This window comes from Octopus bimaculoides, chromosome 4, assembly GCF_046866305.1.
Source record: "Octopus bimaculoides isolate indiv1 chromosome 4, ASM4686630v1, whole genome shotgun sequence".
In the NCBI taxonomy this organism is placed as follows: Eukaryota; Metazoa; Mollusca; class Cephalopoda; order Octopoda; family Octopodidae; genus Octopus; species Octopus bimaculoides.
Genome location: NC_142931.1, coordinates 142,502,607 through 142,521,213, shown reverse-complemented (window position 1 = coordinate 142,521,213; position 18,607 = coordinate 142,502,607). Strand labels below are relative to the sequence as shown.

At 38.0% G+C, this 18,607-nt stretch overlaps 1 protein-coding gene across 24 annotated transcripts in view; it reads left to right on the top strand.

Annotated features, from left to right (window-relative positions):
• Positions 1 to 18,607, top strand: part of LOC106877933 (uncharacterized) — a 266,382-nt gene that overhangs the window by 148,720 nt on the left and 99,055 nt on the right. The gene's annotated exons all lie outside the window — the stretch shown is intronic.

Sequence of the window (18,607 nt, the reverse complement as noted above, 5' to 3'; positions counted from 1 at the left end):
ATGTAGTGAGTCATTTTGTATGTTATGCAATAGTCATTTACTTACGTTTCAATCAAGCCAGTGGTTTGGCAGATCTCCTCAGAATGTTGAGGAGTATGTTCAGAGTTCGTGGTGTGCGAAATGTTGGAGAAGTGATTAGTGGGTGTATTAATGTATGTGATGGTGTAATAGTAGCGATAGGTAAAGAAAGCCTTACATTTTAGTTGGAGTTGTGTTGGTCTTCGAGATCTGCCAAACCACTGGCTTGATTGAAACGTAAGTAAATGACTATTGCCTAACATACAAAATGACTCACTACATAACCTCAACCTCCACAATGACTCATTACATAACCTCCATGTAATAAAACAATGGCTAACTAGTCCAACAGTATTGCTTTTTCTTGTATTTGTTGCTCCATTCTCCATATAATTATAAACTACGGTTTAAGAAATAAATTACCTGCCTCTGGATGCCCTCTTCCCAAGACGGTACTCATACAGGTGATCCCCAGGAGTGCCTCCGGATTTAAACATCCCCTGGTTGCTTGGATGCTTCAGACTACCCCTGAAGGATCGAGGCAAGCCTATCACTTACCTATATATATATATATATAAGTGGAAAAATCTTTTATGTTTCAAGCCTACGCTCTTCAACAGAAAGGAACATGAGGAAATAAACAAAGAGAGACTGACAGAATCGACACCAAGTTTTCAAAAAATAAGTACTGGGGGTAGTTTAATCAGCTGAACCCCACAAGGTGGTTCCCTCGTATGGTTTCAATCACTGAAACAAGTAAAATGTGTATGTGTGTGTGTGTGTATCATCATCATCATCATCATCGTTTAATGTCCGCTTTCCATGCTAGCATGGGTTGGACGACTTGACTGAGGACAGGTGAAACCGGATGGCAACACCAGGCTCCAATCTAAATTTGGCAGAGTTTCTACAGCTGGATGCCCTTCCTAACGCCAACCACTCATATATATATATATGTATATATGTATATATATATATATATATATATATATATATATATATATATCATCATCATCATCATCATCGTTTAACGTCCGCTTTCCATGCTAGCATGGGTTGGACGATTTGATATATATATATTATATATATTTGATATATATATATAATAATGCATCCTTTCATGTGCATGTTGCTAAATTGGCAATGAAATGCAGGAGTCAGTCCAGCGGCACTGGCAACGACCTTGCTCGAATGTTTTGTTCACATGCCACCGACACAAGTGCCAGTAAGGTGACGCTGGTAATATTTGTATGTGAGTATGAATGTGTGTATGCATGTATGCACGTATGTGTGTATATATACATGCATGCATGCATGTATGTATGTATGCATGCATGTATGTATGTATCTAGAGAGAGAGAGGGGGTGGGTAGTTACATTCATACACTTATACACACAAAATTGTCCTACCACACAATTTTACAGTGCAAATATCAATACTACTACGTATATTCACTCTCAGGAATGTAGGCAGTGATTTTAATATACAATACACTTTATTGAACATAGATGACAGAGTGAGTTTCCTTGTGGTGCGAAAGTGTATGAGTACCGTTTCGTGTTCGTTGTTTTGTAATAACTTGTTTTACTTTCCCCAAATACCATGGGCCCTACGTTCTTCCTACAACAAGTAGCTGATATGGTGGGCTGACGAAATCAACTTCGACATATTTCTGCTACTAAATATGTTATCCAATCCACTAGTTTGATATTCAAAGTCGACCAAGATAAGATTTGAACTTGGAACGTAGACAAAATTCTTTTATGGGAGATAACTACAGTTGTAATTATCTCCCTTGGTTTTACATTTGTTATCAGGCACTGAAGCTGGGAAACAAATAGCACTTAACGCCATTCAAGAAAATGGCCCCCGATATGTAGGAAAGATGGAGATAGAAATTTCATACTGTGTACTCAATGCAAGTTATGGACACAAGAGGTGCAGTGGAATCACGGGAAGGTTGAGAAAAAGAAAAGTTCTTATGCGTCAGAGGAACAGGAAAAATAAACACTAAGAACACGCGGGAAATAGATTTTTTTGGAATAGCCAGCAGGTTTCCTTGAGAGAGTAAACAGTTTGTTATCTAGGTGACCTGATTAGCTGTGGGAGGAAATGTTCTGAAAATATAGTGGTTAGAATAAACATAGAATGGAGAAAGTTCAGAGAGGTATTACCTCTCCCTCTCTCCCTCTTCAAGCAAAAGGCAAATTGTCTGATGATTGTGCACAAACAATAATGCTATATGGTAGTGAGATGCAGGCCCTGAATGCAGAGGGTATTTAAATACTAGAAAGAAATGAATCTAGTATGCTTCATTGGATGTACAACAAAGTGCTAATGTATAAGATGAATCAGATGTATTGTGCCAAGGAGAAGTCTGTGCTGGTGTGGTCATGTGATGTATATGTATGAATACAGCTGTATGCAGAAATGTCAATCATTTAAAGTGGTTGGAACTTAAGAAACAGAAAGACCCAATAAGATATGGAATGAAGAACTGGAGGCTGATCTCAAGATGTTGAACCTAACATGAATCAAAGGTTCTAAAAACATTATATTTAGGCCTGTATACTCACTCGGCCAAATCTATCACTGTCAAGACTTCCCTATTTCTCATCTTCCTAACAGCTATCCCTCCAGCGCTCTTTTAATTACAACATTATTCAGCTGCTGTAATATTATAAGAGCAAAATTTGAACACATTCCGTCCTCTTTGTGTCGCCTCTTCTCCTCCCACTGGAACCACTTCCTTAAAAAAAACCCATCCTTCATTCTCCACCCATCACCTCCTTTCTCTGCCTCTAGTTATCTTTCCCTTTCCTCCAAGCGACATGTTAGGACTACCATACCTCATCTTTAACACTCTCTTGTATCTGCTATCAATCTTAACACCCTCTCATATCCACCTTTGGCAGCCCCTCAACAACCACCACCACCACCACCACCACCACCACCACATTTGTTCACCTGTCTCCCTGTTCCCCACCTCCAGTCATTCCAGTCACCCCTATGTTCCTCTTACCTCCATCTCTGTCCCTGTACACCTTCCACTTCTCCTCCCACCCTCCCTGCATGTCATCTCTCTATTTTCTGATCTACCAACAGGTTTATTAATGCTGCTGCTTTTCACACTTCCTATATTTCCACTACTCCTTCCTGAACCATTCCTATTTCCCCTGCACCTCCTCCCACCTTCCCCTTACTAATATTATCCTTCAATCACATCTCCACTCTTCTTCACCATTCTCTACATTCACCTCTTCCCCCATTTCTCACCGTCTGCCAGTCTTTTCTCACACTCTTATGAAGCGACCCAGCCTCTCTCTTTACCCTCTCATCTGCTGTCCTTATTCTTTCATTATTCCTTCCTTATTTCTTGTACTTCAGTTTGTGTGGATGGATGGATGGATGGATGAAGTGAGGAAAGCTTTGGTGGTGAGAGGTGTTGGAGTGAGAGAGGCAAGAAAGTTTATAAATGATAGGAAAGCTTGGAGAGTGTTTCTGGACGGATGAGTGGATTTGATGTTGCTCAAATGTGTATGGAACCAGCATGATGCAGTGGGGATAAACTAGCATATGCCGTTGGGCCCTGCTGCTGATATTGGGGGTTGCATTCTATGCCTTGACCCAAGCATAGAATGAGGCTCACCTCTTTGAGCTGGGAAATGAATGGAATGCCTGATGTGTGTCTTGTTGTGGCTACACACCCCTAAAACATGGGGAACAGGCCTGGGTGTGTATATAAATATATATATAAGGAGAATTCACAAAAAAACAACAGATCAAGACAGGTGGTGTAAAAAACAAATAGATGTATTAGTATAACGCTCAGGAAATGAAAAAGTCTTTAACGTTTCGAGCCTATGCTCTTCCACAGAAAGGAACACAGACAGAAACAAGGAGAGAAAAAAAAAATGTGTGTAGTGGTTAAGGATTCGAGCGAGGTTGTTTGCCAGTGCCCCTGGATTGGCTCCTGTGCAGGTGGCATGTAAAAAAACACCATTTGAGTGTGGCCGTTGCCAGTACCGCTTGACTGGACCTCGTGCAGGTGGCATGTAAAAGCACCCACTACACTCTCGGAGTGGTTGGCGTTAGGAAGGGCATCCAGCTGTAGAAACTCTGCCAGATCAGATTGGAGCCTGGTGCAGCCGTCTGGTTTGCCAATCCTCAGTTAAATCATCCAAACCATACCTGCATGGAAAGCGGACGTTAAACGATGATGATGATGATGTACCTTGAGAGTTCACTCTGATACATCATTACCACCACCTTTGTCTTCCTTCTAGCTACTCCCACACTTATACAATGCAGGGTAGCTATGTATCGCTTCTATAGCAAGACCCCTGTGCTTGCCTCTCTGCCATACTTTAGTATGTCTGTTATAAGGAATATTCTAAAAGAATATGTAACTGATCTTATATTGAGTGCTCTATTATTTTGAGCAAATAAATATATATATGTGTGTTTTTATATTATTAATAAATTCATAAACTTATCAATAATATTCTCAGGAAATCAATATTTAATATTTCGAAAGATATATATCCAATATGACATGGTAATATAATAAATTTAAAATTTAAAATATACGAAATATAAATATAAATATGTATAAAAATATGAATGTAGATAAAGATACATGTGAATATAAATGCGTATAAAAATTTATGCATAATTAAGCATGAATATTATAAAGTCTAAAATATAAAAAAACCTAAAATTTGAAAAATTAAACATCTGACGATCGTTTCGTGGATATTAATGTAATCACAATGTGATCAAAAGATCAGTATACTATCAGTAATTCCGCTCTTTATTATTTTAAATTTATAGATGTTTAATTTTTTAAATTTTAGGTTTTTTTATATTTTAGACTTTATAATATTCATGCTTAATTATGCATAAATTTTTATACGCATTTATATTCACATGTATCTTTATCTACATTCATATTTTTATACATATTTATATTTATATTTCGTATATTTTAAATTTTAAATTTATTATATTACCATGTCATATTGGATATATATCTTTCGAAATATTAAATATTGATTTCCTGAGAATATTATTGATAAGTTTATGAATTTATTAATAATATAAAAACACATATATATACATACTTTAGTATGTGTGAAGACAATCCATCTGAGCATGAGGATGCAGAAATAACCTTGGCTAGTGTCAAGGCATGTAGTAAAACCATCCTTCCAGGAGTGGGGCACTCCGATACATACATACATACATACATACATACATACATACATACATACATATATACATACATACATACATACACACATACATTCTCATACTTACATACACATACAATGCGATCAATAAATTAATAATTCCCTTTCCTCATTATAAATGTAATTTTAATTAATGAAAGTGTCTTGCACTATGTAAACTATGTTAAAACAACCCTTGCCATATATATATATATATATAAACAGTATATATATATATACATATATGTATATATACTGTTTATCTCTTCTGACACCATTTACAGGCTGATTATACATTCAATATCTACTGATGATATGTTTATAGATGAATAAATTGAATTAATTTATTCATTTATTTAATTACCTAAAAATAGATTTTATTCATTTATCTAAACTAACACTGACCCATATACAAAAGTAAGCTATATTTTCATATTTCTATGTATTCAAGTTAATTTGTCAGCTGTTTAAAATATGACAACAATTTAACCTTGCAATTTCATTAAACTTCAGTCACACAGTTTTAGTTTCTCTTAACAAAGTATGAATTTTTATTATAAATTTCTTTTCTTTTTTTTTGTGTGAGTAAGAGACAAAATGCTGTGACATTCATGACTTTACCATCATTTTTAATCTCTCAGGGTAATCTCACATTGTCAGCATAGCACATGGCAAAACCTGCAATACAAAGTCTTGCTTTTGTCTTTCGATCCAGAAATTATACTGAACCTAATTGTGACTAACCCTCTACAAAGCTCTGGTGAAACCCACAGTGGAATATGACTCCCATATCTGGGACAGTGTCTCTGTTATACAGACATACACCTAAGTCCCACAATGGTGTACTGTTCCCATTTCTGTGACAGTGTCACTGTTATACAGTGCCCATGGCTTTTGAAAACATTTTTTCACACTCAGATTCGCCAATACATGGATAGCTTGCTTACCAACCACATGGTTCCAGGTTCAGTCCCACTGCGTGGTACCTTGGGTAAGGCTTAGGTCAGCCCAAGGCATATAGCCTCGGGCTGACCTAAGCCTTGTGAGTGGATTTGGTAGACAGAAACTGAAAGAAGCCTGTCGTATATATATATATATATATATATATATATATATATATCATTATAAATACAGGGATTAGCAATTGAGTTGCTTCTCCAACATACTGAAAATTTAGAAATAGCAGTCAAAGAACTACTGATTCCAATTATATATATATATATATATATATATATATATATATATATATATATATATATTTCTTTATTGCCCATAGGGGGCTAAACACAGAGGGGACAAAGAAAGGGATTAAGTCAATTACATCAACCCCAGTGCATAACTGGTACTTATTTAATCGACCCTGAAAGGATGAAAGGCAAAGTCGACCTCGGTGGAATTTGAACTCAGAACATAACGGCAGACGAAATACCATTAAGCATTTCACCCGGCATGCTAACAATTCTGCCAGCTCACCATATATATGTATATATATCTATGTATATGTTTGTGTGTCTGTGTTTGTCCCCCACCATCGCTTGATGACCGATGTTGGTGTGTTTACATCCCTGTAACTTAGCGGTTCGGCAAAAAGAGCCTGATAGAATAAGTACTAGGCTTACAAAGAATAAGTCCTGTGATCGATTTGCTCGACTAAAGGTGGTGCTCCAGCATGGCCACAGTCAAATGACTGAAACAAGTAAAAGAGTAATGAATAAAAGACTCCATCGATTATTAGCTGTCGAGACACAACATCCTTTGCAACTTCCCTGCTTCCTGGAATTCTTCAACAGTAGATCTGATCTCCTCCATCTACTTTCTCTTTTTTAAACAACTCGTTCACTGTTCACTTCCTGGCATTATTCTATGTGCTGTTCGTACGCTTTGACTTACTTTTTCTGATGAGTTGTAATGCACCTGAACAACACTGTATGCAATAAATGCATTATTATTATCATTATTATTATTATTATTATTATTGTTATTTTGGTTTGACTCAGGTTCGGTTTTACTCCTGGTAGGCTTTATGTGGGTAGCAAGTTACTACCTGTAGCCTTAGGTGTCCACAAACTTTCAATAGTCTTTCAAGCGCTAAGAACCATCCTGATAATTTTTCCTCTCCCTAAGACACAAACTTTCTGTAGAAGCTCTACAGGTCATTCCATTCCAATCTCCTTCAACCATTTGTCTACACCTTTGCTTACAGTTCCCAATGCACCAATTATTATAGATACAACATTTACAGTTTCCATACTGCAAATTCTTACAATTTCAAATCTTCAGGGATTGTCAGTTAGTTGTTTTACTTCCTCTTTCTTTACAATCTCGAAATCAAAAGAACTCTTTCTTTCAGGCAAGTTTCTGCTGTATTACCTGCTATGCCTCCATGTTGCTGGGTTGTGTGCAGCATTGTATGTTCTTTTTTGTTGTTGTTGGGGGAGTGAGTACAAACTATTCCCAGTATTGTATTGTGTAAACTTGTTTCGGTGTGGGACCTGGTTGCAGTCTTTTGTTGTATTTTTGTTTGTATTGTATGTTGTGTGTGTAAAGCAAGTTGTGTTCTTCTGTTGAGTACTTGGCCTGTAGAGTACATGTTGTAGCAGTTGTTTTTTTTATTGGATATTTACTATAAATGATGTCTTGTGTTTGTGGATTGTTTTGTTTGGGTTGTATTATTGAATTGACAGCATCTTGCATAGGATAGAGGCTTTGCTTAGCAGGGCTATTTTTTTGGATAGTGTGTAGTGTTGAGGGTCCAGGTATAATTTCTACGTTTTTGTGGGCACTGCGGTTGTTGCACACATATTTTAGACCACAGATTTACTGCTTCCTTCCTTTCTTTTTCTCTGCTTTTCAATCTCTGCAAAAATAGCCTCTTTCTCCTTAGAACTTGGGTCTTCCTAATTCATGTCTCCTACACCATTCTAGGATGGCAGAATATAATTTAATGGAATCTGATTATTTACAATAGGCCAGATCACCACATAGAGCAATGGTTCTCAGCCAAACAGATAATTCATAGCCTGTTTGTTGGGTAACTTCAACTGAGGAGACACACAATGAGGTCAAAACACTGGTTCAGGCAAGTCCCTTTAGACTAGATTCACATGTATTATGAACATATGTCACCTAAAGGGTGATGGAAAACAACAGTGATCAGATATTCATATTTGAACCTGCCAGAATGTATTAAGAATGGATAAATTTAGTATTCTTTGGATTTTCACAATTCTGCATCACCCCATGAAAAGAAATTACTTCAAATGGAATCGAAAATTTTAAACCAAGTCAACTAATTAGGCATTAGTGTTTTCTACAACACACTGATCAATTTTAATGCATTGATTTATAGGTTTCTTTGCATCAAATATGTTAACACACAGTTGACTATCATTTTTAAATGGAAATAGCCTCCCTGAGTTGTAGATTCTCTAAAGAATTCTATTTATCTTTGCCAGCTAATGTACTTGATAACTATAGTGAAGGTAATGGCTTTGCTGATGAGATCAGAATAAAACCAAAACATATTCAGAGTTATCTCTAATATATGCCTGGAAAATTAGAAATAATATTAGTCACTGACTAAAATTGTTTGTTACATTTTGTTTTTTTATCTTTTGCCACATACTTAATTTCAGTTTAGATTATTAATGCTTCATGCCTTTAAACATGTTAATACTAACTTATTTATCTGTGTATCTCATGACTTATTTATTTTTAGTTAACCTTTTAATACATTACGCATTAATAAATTAACACTAACTTACCTCTCAGTCCATCTATTTAGCTATTTATCTGGCTTGCAGCATACTTATTTCTAGTTAATTGTTTAAGTATCACACAGGCATGTAGGCAAGTTAACCACTGAAACAGCAACAGTTGCTTGTGTGAGAAGAGGATGGAGCTGTGATGCTTGGGATAGGGCTAGCTGGATGCAACCCGGGGCTTAATCAAAACTCAGCTTAAGTCATCTGAGTAAAGGTGACTAATTGTAGAAATATTCAAAACAATGAGATATCATCATCATTATCATCATCATCATCGTTTAACGTCCGCTTTCCATGCTAGCATGAGTTGGACGATTTGACTGAGGACTGGTGAAACCGGATGGCAACACCGGGCTCCAATCTAATTTGGCAGAGTTTCTACAGCTGGATGCCCTTCCCAACGCCAACCACTCAGAGAGTGTAGTGGGTGCTTTTACGTGTCACCTGCACGAAAACGGCCACGCTCGAAATGGTGTCTTTTATGTGCCACCCGCACAAGAGCCAGTCCAAGGGCCCTGGCAACGATCTCACTTGGCTTGCAGGGTCTTTTCACGCACAGCACATTTCCAAAGGTCTCGGTCAGTAGTCATCGCCTCGGTGAGGCCCAATGTTCGAAGGTCTTGCCTCACCACCTCAGCCCAGGTCTTCCTGGGCCTACCTCTTCCACGGGTTCCCTCAACTGTCAGGGAGTGGCACTTTTTCACGCAGCTATCCTCATTCATTCTCACCACATGTCCAAACCAGCGCAATCGTCTCTCTTGCACACCACTACTGATGCTTCTTATGTTCAGCTTTTCTCTCAAGATACTTACACTCTGACGGGTATGCACATTGACATTACACATCCAGCGGAGCATACTGGCTTCATTTCTTGCGAGCTTACGCATGTCCTCAGCAGTCACAGCCCATGTTTCACTGCCATGTAGCATGGCTGTTCATACACATGCGTCATACAGTCTGCCTTTTACTCTGAGTGAGAGTCCCTTTGTCGCCAGCAGAGGTAAGAGCTCTCTAAACTTTGCCCAGGCTATTCTTATTCTAGCAGCTACACTTTCAGCGCACCCACCCCCACTACTAACTTGGTCACCCAGATAGCAGAAGCTATCGACTACCTCTAGTTTTTCTCCCTGGAATGAGATAGAAGTTGTTTCCTGTTTGTTTACAGTCTTTATTGCACCTGAACATCTGCCACATACAAAAACTAACTTCATAGTTAATCTGCCTTTGATATTGCTGCACCTCTTATGTGTCCATAGCTTGCACCGAGTACATCTTATAGAGTTACTACCTACTCCTTTTCTGCATACTGAGCAGGGCCATCTACCTGAAGGGGTTTGTGTTTCATCTACCTTCCTACTTATTAGGATTTTGGTTTTTGCTAGGTTGACTCTAAGACCCTTCGATTCTAGTCCTTGCTTCCACACCTGAAACTTCTCCTCTAGTTCTGATAGTGACTCTGCAATTAGTGCAAGGTCATCAGCATAGAGGAGCTCCCAGGGGCAACCTGTCTTGAATTCCTCTGTGATCGCCTGGAGGACTATGATAAATAGGAGTGGGCTGAGGACGGAACCTTGGTGGACCCCTACCTCTACCCGGAATTCATTACTGTACTCATTTCCAACCCTCACCTTACTGACAGCATCTCTGTACATGGCTCGCACAGCTCTCACTAACCATTCTTCTATCCCAAGTTTCCTCATTGACCACCAGATAAGGGATAGGGGGACCCTGTCAAAGGCTTTCTCCATGTCAACGAAGGCCAGGTACAGAGGTTTATCCTTGGCTAGGTATTTCTCCTGCAGCTGTCTCACTAGAAATATGGCATCAGTGGTGCTTTTACCTGGCACGAACCCAAACTGCATCTCATCTAAACTGATTCGCTCCCTAATTAGTTGGGCTATGATCCTCTCCGTAACTTTCATAACCTGTCCTAACAGCTTGATGCCTCTGTAATTATTTGTATCTAAAGCATCACCTTTACTTTTGTAGCAGTTTACTATGATGCTGCTACACCAGTCATTGGGTATGACTCCTTCATGTATCACCTGGTTCGTAATACGGGTGACTAGGCTGTAGCCAACACTGCCAGATATTTTGAGCATCTCTGCAGTGATTCCTGATGGGCCGGGGGCTTTCCCGGTCTTCATACTCTTAATTGCTTTATGTATATATATATATATATATATATATATATATATATATATATACATATATATATATATATATATATACATATATATATATATATATATATATACATATATATATATATATATATATACATATATATATATATATACATATATATATATATATATACATATATATATATATATATATACATATATATATATATATATATATATATATATATATATATATACATATATATATATATATATATATATATATATATATATATATATACATATATATATATATATATATATATATATATATATATATATATATATATATATATACATATATACATATATATATATATATATATATATATATATATATATATATATATATATATCAGCACCAGTGTTACTTGGTATCATTGTTTTGAATATTTTTACAATTAGTTAGTCACCATCACTGACTGTGTGGTAAGTAGCTTGCTTACGAACCACATGGTTCCGGGTTCAGTCCCACTGCGTGACACCTTGGGCAAGTGTCTTCTACTATAGCCTCGGGCCGACCAAAAAGTTGTGAGTGGATTTGGTAGATGGAAACTGAAAGAAGCCTGTCGTATATATGTATATGTTTGTGTGTCTGTGTTTGTCCCCACCCAACCGATGCTGGTAAGTTTCCACCCCTATAATTTAGCGGTTCAGCAAAAGAGACCAATAGAATAAGTACAAGGCTTACAAAGAATAAGTCCTGGGATTGATTTGCTTGACTAAAGGCGGTGCTCCAGCATGGCTGCAGTCAAATGATTGACACAAATAAAAGAGTGACAAAGTAATAAATTGGTTCCACTTCTAAAATACACCAAATATTTTGGATAATTTTTGCCGCCTGACTGACTCCCGTGCCGGTGGCACATAAAAAGCACTATCCGAATGTGACTGATGCTAGTACCACCTTGACTGGCCCCTATGCCAGCGGCACATAAAAAGCACCCACTACACTCTCGGAGTGGTTGGCATTAGGAAGGGTATCCAGTTGTAGAAACATTGCCAGATCAGATTGGGGCCTAGTGTGACCTGGCTTGCCAATCCCCATTCAAACCGTCCCACCCATGTCAGCCTGGATAACGGACTTTAAACAATGATGATGATGATGATGATGAACTCTTAAAAATATTTTGTCGTAAAAATATGATTTTTAAAAAAAATATCAAATGGCTCTAGGGGTTCATCGAAATAAAACAGGAACCATTGGGGTGCACAGGCAAAAAATGATTGAGAACCACTAACATAGAGACTCCTTCATGAAGTGTTCTTCTTGTTGCTGCTGCTGTTTAACCCTAGGTCTAATCAAGCAGATCTATGGCAAGAGACATTCCAGCTTTGGCCATCCCATCTTTTTAGATATAGGTGTATCTGCACCTATATATAATGCACACATTATGAAATGTGTGATTTTTAGATTTGGCTGCTCTTTCTAGCAACCATTTTGGCTCGTTATGTTGCTGTTATTGTTGTTGTTGTTGTTAGAGAAGGTGTTGTTGTTATTGTTGCTGTTCCTGGGTGTTTTTGTTGTTGTTATTGTTATTAAAGTAGATGTTGCTTTTAGTTACTGTAAGAATTCTTGAAATTTCTTTTAACCATCAAATGAACTTTTCCTGACAACACTGCTGTCATCATCACCACTATCACCATCATCACCACAACCACCATCCACACCACCACCACCACCACTGCTGTTGTTGCTGCTGCTGCTACTACTACTACTACTACTACTACTACTACTACTACTACTACTACCACCACCACCACCACCACTACTACTACTACTACTACTACTACTACCACCACCACCACCACCACTACTACTACTACTACTAGTCATTGAGAGAGCCTTAGTAAGGTCATTCTACCTGCTAGAAACTACAGTTAAATCTCCTCCTTCAACTCACGCTCTGCCATCATGGAGCAGTTGTAGAATATTAAGATGGGATGGCTCCAGTTGGGACACCTTTGATCATATAGATAAGTCATCTTCTACATCAAGAACGACCTGGGGCTAAACTACACCACCACCAACAACAACAACAACAACACTGCCACACAGCCAACCATTGTCCACTTGTCACCAGTTTCTTCCCTTTTTCTCTCCTCCTCCTCCTCCTCCAGTTCAGGTCTATTGTTCAATGACTGACCTCAATCTTAAGCAATGGCATCTCTCACCACCACTCTGTACACCACCACTTCCACCACCACCACCACAATCAGAATCGCCTCCACCACCACCAATACCACCTCCACTGACATACCAACCATATCATAACAATATAGAGATTGTTTCATTAACACAGTGAGTGATGTGACACATTCCCCCCATACACACACACACACACCTCCACTCCAAGATGGCTTAAGGTGTTTTTGTCTTTACTCTTCATTTTCAGCAGGGAAGGACATGGGTGGAACGATGGAATTAGCTGGGATGGTCATGCTTTTTTGCCATGCACCACTAGAAATATTTGTCAAATCTCCCTTAACCATTTAGCATTCAGATTTCTTTGTCAAATATAATTCTTTTTTATTCACATTGTTTTAACCCTTTTGTTACCATATTTCTGTTGAGATGCTCTGTGTTTCTTTCAATTAATTTTAAATATAACAAAGAATTTAGTAAAATAACTTATTTATCATTCAGCTAGTGTTAGGAACATAAATTATGACTAAGGTTTGGTGGAAGATTTTAATTCAAAACTTATAAAAACAAGATATTTGTACTCAAAGCCAGAGCTGGTTCTAGCTGGATTGGTAACGGAAGGGTTAAATTATAGTATAGATTGTTTGCCAACATAACATGGCAGTCCTGGTTTAGGATGAATGTTGCAGTAATTTAGCCCCAGGAGACATCTTCTCTGGCTGGCTATACGACACAGGGTTAAATTAATCAAACATCTTGTAGCTTTAAGATTTCAGTGATATGTTTGTGTATTTTTGGAATGACATTGTAGGGAAGGTGTGAGAGGCTGGATCTGGCTAGTTTGAACATAAAACAGGTAGAATATTTGGACCAGGTATGGTTGGTTTAAATGCTAAAGGGTTAAAAAATACCCCACTGTATCAAGTAATGAAACAGCACATTGGATCAAGGTTTCCCATCTTTGAAATACCATCCCTCTCCCCCACCTCTCTCTCTCTCTCTCTGCTCTGCTCTGCTCTAGTTCGATGGTGCTGGGGACATCCCAGAGTAGTTGTCCCAAAGGTGTCATCGTGTAGAGAGCCAACCAGGTCCACCAGTGCCCACCATCACAAGTGGTCCTGTACCAGCCCTTTTGCATCCTCCAAGGTGACATCAAGTCTCTGAAGATCTTCCTTAATCACATCTACCCATCTGGTGTAGGGTCTGACATGGGGTCTCTGTCAGCTTGAAGCTGCTGCATCAGACAAGAGTAAGGCCTTGGTAGGATGATCTGACAGAAGGCAGAGGACGTGTTCATGCCAACACTTGTAATGGAGGGCTATTAATCTTTTTATTTCTCTTTTTAAAAATTCAAACTCATAAGAGATTAAAACAATTCAAAAAACTTCTTTGAAAAGTTTGGCTGTGCTAAATTCTTCAGATGCCTCGGATTAGGTTTAAGAAATCTCACCTTGTTTAGAACAGACATTTCAAGAATTCCCTGTTAAGAGGTTATTCTCTCCCTTAGCATGTCTTTACAATCCAAAGGTGCCAGTATTTGGAATATAAAGGGTAATGACCTCTTTCGATCATGAATGACCATAGGATTGCACCTAGAAAGTGCCCGTCCAAGGCACAAGTCTGGGCAATGTTGTTTATGAAAGACCAGCAGTTGCCCATACATACCAGCTTCCACTTGTCATTCCACCATAATTATCCAAAGGAGAAGTAAAAGCTGATACAACTTGGCACCTGTGACATCACAACTCATTTCTACAGCTGAATGAACTGGAGCAACGTGAAATAACGTGTCTTGTTCAAGAGCAGAACATACAGTCCAGTCCAGGAATCGAACGTCCAACACTCTAACCATTGAGCCATGCACCTTCACATTTGGAATACACTGTGCATTTATAATAAACATGAAAATGACTCAAAAATTCGTTTACATGTAATTACTGCATTTATCAGTATTTCTTGTGGAACCCTTAGCAAACTCTCATGGAACTGTAGAGTTCCTGGAAACCATGGATGGGAAATATTGGTATATATTTCAAAATGTAAAATAAATTATTTGATTCTTTTGTACATACAGAAAATACACATATTAAAAATATTATTATGAAACAAGGTTCTAATGGGAAGAGTGCTTGAAAAAAAAGACATGCATTTTTCAATATAGCAAAATAACAGCTAAATCCTTATTTGAAATAGAAAATTTTTATAAAAAGCATCTTCAATATATTTGTAGCCCCTGCCCTAAACATTACACTTAATCCCGAGCCTAACCTATAACCCCCAAATCTAAACTCTAGCCCTGAAGTCCAGCCTTAAATCTAACTCTAAATTCTGAACCCGGAACCTTACTTTTAAACCAGAACCCTAAATGATACACATAAGCCCTAACCCTAAACCTTAAATTTAACCCTAAAATTAATCCCAACACACTAAGCTTAAACCCTAAAGTAAAACTCTAATCCTAAACCTTAACTCAAAACTTGAACTTTGACCACTAAGACCTTAACCCTAAACTCAAACCTACACCCTAAGCCTTAATCCAAAATCTAAACCCTAATCCTATATTCTAACTCAGTAACTCTAAACGCTAATCCTAACTGTAAACTGCCTATGTGCTCTGTCGTTACAGAGCATGTATGTCTATATGTGTGTATTTGTGCTATGTGTGTGTGTGTGTGTGTGTGTGCGTGTGCGTAGATGCAGATAACTATTTTGAAAATAAAGGTACCTGTCATGCATTGGTGTCAAGTTAAGTTGCCTCCCCTTGCACCTTGGATCAATAAACTCAAACTCCAAGACGTTCAACTCGTGACCATCCCGTCATTTCTTTTGTTTCCAGACATGGTGTTTCTAGAACCACATCATCGATTATGTCTTTTCTTTCTTAAGTCAGTAGGATGTGATTTAAGGAGACTTAGCTGCTATTTCTCGCATGTCAAGGGACAACTTGAAGGTTCCTTCTACTTTGTTGTTGTTAATACCAGGTCAGCATTATTTGAGTAAAATTATGATCAAAAGCATTCCGCCTGTGACCACCCCGTTTGTTTTTAGACGTGTGCCAGACAATGCTCTTCTGTTTTCAATCAATTTAATGTGATTTGAAGGAGATTTAGTTGCTATTTCTAACAGTTCTGGTGATAAGTGTTTAAAGGTGATGGTCATTTAGGTAAAAAAAAAAAAAAAAAATTGGTACTCCGTCGCTTACGACGACGAGGGTTCCAGTTGCTCGGAACAGCCTGCTCGTGAAATTAATGTGCAAGTGGCTGAGCACTCCGCAGACACGCATACTCTTAACGTAGTTCTCTTTGAGATTCGAGGTGACAGACCCGAAAACGGAGTGCAAGAGGTGCAAGTGCACCCCCTAGAATTTTTGTGGAGTGCAAACTCAAAAATTTGCACCCCTAATTACTTTACTCAGGTTTGCAAAAAGAAGCTCCAAGTTAGGTTTCTTCTCAAAGAACAAAAACAAATTAAACGGACCTAGGTTTGCACCCCCTTAACAAATTTCGTTCCCGAGCCAGTGGGTGACACAGAATGTAACAAGGCTGGTCAATTGAATTACAGGTACAACTCATTTTAGCCAGCCGAGTGGACTGGAGCAACGTGAAATAAAATGCTTGCACCGCCAGGAATTGAACTCACGACTTTATGATCGTGAACCCTAACTATTAAGTCACGCGCCTGGGGTGGCCAAAGGAAGACTTACTTACTGGTGGTCATTCGTTTTACCTGACAAACATTGACGTACGGATCGGCCGTGAACAAGCATATCTATAATCAAAACCATTCCATTCATGACTATCCTATCTTATAATCTGACATACGACGTTAACAAATACATTATACGATGTATTCTTCCATTTCAAGACAGCTAACATGAGATTTGGCTGCTATTTCTAGCATGTCGAGCGACCGCATAAAGTATTCCCCAGTGCATCGACACGGATCTACACGTTGTTTAACCCTCGGTCAGCCTTGACTGAGAAGATCTGTGATAAAGAAAAAAAACTCCAGCCGTGACTATCCCGACTTTTTAGGACTATTTAGGATTACATTATCGATATGTTATGTCTAAGATTTGAGGGACACAGAGGCTTCCTCGTTGGATCGTGAAGAAAAGATGTACACAATACTGGTGGTTAAAGGAATCTATCCTTGATCGTCACTCAAGGCACAGTGTGTAGTTGTACCCGCTTTTACCCCCAACTTTTTTTTACCTGACTTTATCTCTCCCTCAATATCTACCTGTGTTTGTTGGACTCTCTCTTTCTCAGTCTATCTTCTTATTTATCAATCTCTACTTATTATTCCTCCTCTACCTTTCTTATATTGTTCTTATTCTCGCTCCACCCCGCTTACGTACATATACACCTTACACACAGACTCTCTCTCTCTATCTCTCTCTTTCTCCACGTGTCACCACTCTGCCCACCACCACCATCTCCGACCACTCAGGTTACCTGTAAGTCTCCACCTCCCTCTCATCCTCTTTATTCCGTCCCCTACCCAACCGGAACGACATACCTGGGTACTGTTTACAGTAATCTCATTCGTTCTTTCACCTGGAGATGTCTACACAATCAATGCCGTCCAGTTAAAAGAAACTGGTCTGGGACGGGTATTTACCCTAATCTAGCAGACTGGAGTTTGTCAGAAACCAACTTACAACACAAACAAACTGCCAAGATTTTAATTCTTCGCACTACTCTTTCTCCCTCTTCACATATTTAAAGTACGATAGATATACATACATATGTGCGTATATACATACATGTGTGTATATATAAGTTATTTATTTCCTCCCTGTGGGGTGTCAAACAAAAGTTAGTTTAAAAAAGAAATGTCCCATGAACAGAGAAACACCAAAAAAACGTGTTTATATTTTGAAGTGCTTTCAAAGAACAAAAACCAAAAGTGATATTGTACCCACCCCCATATTAGACCAAACTAATGTATTTCTGCCGTACACAACCGCTCGTAATAAATAAATAATTAATATTCATGAATGCATATTTAAGAAAATGAAAACAAATTAGCAAAATATTTGCTTTGTTTATTTCGTCATTACCAAAAAATATCAAGAAAGAAAACAAAAAGTTGAAAGCAAAAACAAGTTCTGAAAGGCAAAATCAAAAACATTTTCCAGTATATTTAATAATAATAATTATCTTTTTGATATACAACTTAAAAGTACTTTAAGATGTTAACACTCTCCTGGATGTATATTACTTAAATATATATATATTTACACTTTTGTGTGTATA